Here is a 4,079-nt window from a genome sequence, read left to right on the forward strand (position 1 = left end):
TTTTTGATGATTAGTGATGTTGAGCATCATTTCATATGTCTACTGACCACCTGTATGTCCTCTTTGGAGAAATGTCTATTCAGGTTCTTTGCTCATTTTTTAACTGAGTTTTATTCTTTGGTGTTGAGTTTTATAAGTTCTTTATAAATTTTGGATATTAACCCCTTATCAAATATATCCATAAATATGTTCTCCCATTCTGTGGATTATCTTTTTATTTTCTTGATGATTTTCTTTGCTGTGCAAAATCTTTTTAGTTTGATTTAGCCCCATTTTTTAATTTTCTTTCTTTTGTTTCCCTTGTCTGGGGAGAAATATCCAATAAAATATTGCTACAAGCAGTATCCAAGATGTTGCTGCTTATGTTTTCTTATATGATTTTTATGGTTTCGGGTCTAACATTAACTTCACTAATCATCAGAGAAATGCAAATTAAACCACAATGAGACGTCATCTCACACCTGTCAAAATGGTTATCATTAATAAATCAACAAACAACAAGTGCTGGTGAGGATGTGGAGAAAGAGGACCCTTCTGCACTGTTGGTGGGAATGCAGACTGAGGCAGCCACTATGGAAAGCAGCATGGAGATACCTCAAAAAATTAAAAATGGATCTTCCTTTTGACCCAGCATTCCCATTTCTGGGAATATATCCAAAGGAAACCAAAACACTATTCCAAAGAACATAAGCACCCCTACATGTTCATTGCAGCGTTATTTACAATCACAAGATATGGAAGCAGCCCATGTCCATCAGTAGATGAGTGGATAAAACAACTATGGGTTCTTAGGGTATACCCTAAGAATTCTGAAACACCAATTCAAAATAATCTATGCACTCCAATGTTCATAACAGCACAATTTACAATAGCCAAGTGCTGGAAGCAACCTAAGTGCCCATCAGTAAATGAGTGGATCAAAAAACTCTGGTACATTTACACAACGGAATACTATGCAGCAGAAAGAAAGAAGGAGCTCCTACCCTTCACAACACCATGGATGGATCTGGAGAGCATTATGCTGAGTGAAGTAAGTCAGGCAGTGAAAGACAAATACCATATGATCTCTCCTATAAGTGGAACCTAATGAACAAAATATAACAAGAGACATTGAAATTAAGAACAAACTGACAGTAAACAGAGGGGAGGTGGGAGGAGATAATGGGGGGGGAGGAAGAGTCATCAAGGAACATGCATAAAGGACACATGGGTGAAGCCAAGGGGTGTGGGATTGAAGGTGAGAGGTGGGAATGGTTGGGATGGGTGGGAGTGGTGGTGGGATGAAATGAAGACAATTGTTTTTCAATTGTTTAATTGAAAAACAATTTTAACGCCCTGGCTGGCATAGCTCAGCGGAATGAGCGTGGGCCTGCGAACCACACAATTGCGGTTCAATTCCCAGTCAGGGCACATGCCTGACTTGCAGGCCAGTTCCCAGCAGGGGACTCATGAGAGGCAACCATGCATGATATTTCTCTCTTTCTCTCCTTCCCTTCCTCTCTAAAGATAAATAAATAAAATCTTTAAAAAAAAGAAAAGAAAAAACAATTTTAAAAAGAGAGGGGTAAAAAGAGACAACTATGGGACATCTGCACAATGGAATATTACTTGGCTGTGAAAAAAGAAAACTTTACCCTTTGTGCCAGTATGGATGGCCCTGGAGAACATTACACTAAGTAAAATAAGCCAGTCAAAGAAAGACAAATACCATATGATCCACTCACATGTGGAATCTAATGAACAAACTGAACTAACAAGGAAAGTAGGGACAGATTTATAGATGGAGAGCAGGATGACAGCTGGGAGGAGGGGAGTTTAGGGGATGGAGGGTTTGAGCAAAAAGGAAAAAGGATTCATGGGCATGGAAAACAGCATGGTGATTGCTGTGGGGAGGGAGATATAAAGGGACTAAATGGTCATGGAAAAATATAGTAAAGAGTAAATTTTAAAAATTATGCCTATTTTTTGGTATGCCACAGAATTTTATTAATTAGTTTGTGTGTGCCATTAGATGAAAAAGGCTGTCAGGGTCCAGAGGGGAGAGGGGAGAGAATCATAGGGGAAAAGGGAATGGACTCACATGAACAAGTATAAAAGACACATGGACAATAACTAAGGGTGGGGGGTGGAAAGGGGAGGGAGGCGGGGAGCATGGGGTGGGGGGCGGGCAGGGTTGGGAATATAAGACAGAAACCTGTACTTGAACAAGAATTAAATAAAAATTATATTAAAAAAAAAGAAAAAGGTTGAAAATTGCTGTTCTAAGTGAATGAGTTTCCAGCTAAGCCTTACAATGGAAGAGCCTTCTTCATAGAGACACAGTTCCAAAATACCGTGGAGCCTAGACTGCTATGGCCTGCAGCCACTTCCTTCTGTAAAGTCTCCTGAACATATCACCATGTTAGTCTCTGTGTTGCAGCTGAACTGGACTATCTTGGATGCATGAGGGTGTGTATGGAGGTGATGAAAACCACCATATAATTAGTTAGGATTAAGTTTAGAATCAAGTCTCTGAACAGCTCTTCTATCATAATCATTGGTATCATCTGTTTACTTCTTAAGTTTTCACTGTTCATGGATGCATAAACCATGAAGGAGAAAACAGGGATCCCATCTTGCCAGCCATATACCTACCTTCTGAGTAGCACAGAATTCTGTAGCTGGATCTAGTAGAACCCTGTAACCCATGCCAGGAGAGGGAGGTGCGAGACACTAAGTTGAAAAATAATTTGTACATGTGAGCATATGTGTCTGTGTGTACTGTTGTTTCACTGTATCCTTATCATTAGTCTAATACTTTGGGTCTATTACAAGCTATATGAATTTCCTCTAATTTTTGTTACATTAACAAATTCTACCTAATCAAATGTGTATGTATGTTATTATTTGAAGAGCATAATTACTAAAACATCCTCTGTTCCCTTCTCCTTTTCCAGTGACACCACTTGAGTCCACCCACCTTCCTTTATGGGCCAGCCTTTAGCATTTGCTGCCCTTGATTGCCATCTTCCTGTCTCTCTCTGCTGAACATTTAGTATAGTGTTCCACAGGTAAGTCGGGCTTATTTCATTAGTCACAGTGGCTTGACCATGAACTACCTAGAAGATGAATATTGACAAATGCATCTGTGGTGCTCAGTGGCTATTTGATTTAAGCTCTGTGTACTTCAAATGACTTGAGTTTCACTGTCAAGGTTACTCTGCTTTGTGAAGAGAGAATAAGTCCAGTTTCACTTACAGGGTATGTAGATTTGGCACCCTGACCTGAACCCGTATCATCCTCAATTGAAAAACTGGAGTGTCTGGAATAGCCTTAGAATAAATGCCATCTCTCTCACTCCCAACCTCCTAACCTCTCTGGTTGGTGAGCAGTGTTGGGAGCCCTCCAGATAATTTTCAAGATTGAGTTTAAGTGCAGCTGATTGGGAAAAGGTCAGTTAAATGAATAACCTTTCAAATCCCGCACATAGCCCTTAATAGAGATCAAGTAAATTTGATATGAGGTGGTTTATGACTATCAGATTCATGGGTAAAGAAGCAAATTTTACCTTGTGTGAGATTTTTCCCATCAAAATCTTACTTAAAGGGAATAAAGCCTAGTCAATGATAAAACAACTCATTTATCTAACTCCATATCACTTTGGTCCTATACATAAATCAAATTTAATTCTAACAACCTTAGAGAAAGTAGATCCATATAGCAGGGGCCTGGTTTTATTCACTTATAGTTTTTCCTCCCTTGGCTTCCTTTCCCTAACAAACTTCCCTGGCTATCTTCCTGTATTCCTCCTACATCCTTCTATTTCTGATTCTTTGCCTTTTCCAACAGAATATTGTCCTTACTGATTATAGTGGCTGATTTTTTTGAAATATTACAAAAAGAGAGGAGGGGAATTAAAAAATATTCCATACTGACCTACCTTCATTATCTTCACTCTCTTATTCCTCATTGCAATCTTCCATTCTCTGATTTCTAGCATGGTTAAAGGCAAGAGTTATATAAGGGGCAGAATATTCAATGATCAATAGCTTTGCAAGTTTTAATAACTAGCATTATAAAGATATTTGGATATGGATTCT

This window comes from Sturnira hondurensis, unplaced genomic scaffold (assembly GCF_014824575.4).
Source record: "Sturnira hondurensis isolate 20B ecotype Veracruz unplaced genomic scaffold, ASM1482457v3 Scaffold0006849, whole genome shotgun sequence".
Lineage (NCBI taxonomy): Eukaryota > Metazoa > Chordata > Mammalia > Chiroptera > Phyllostomidae > Sturnira > Sturnira hondurensis.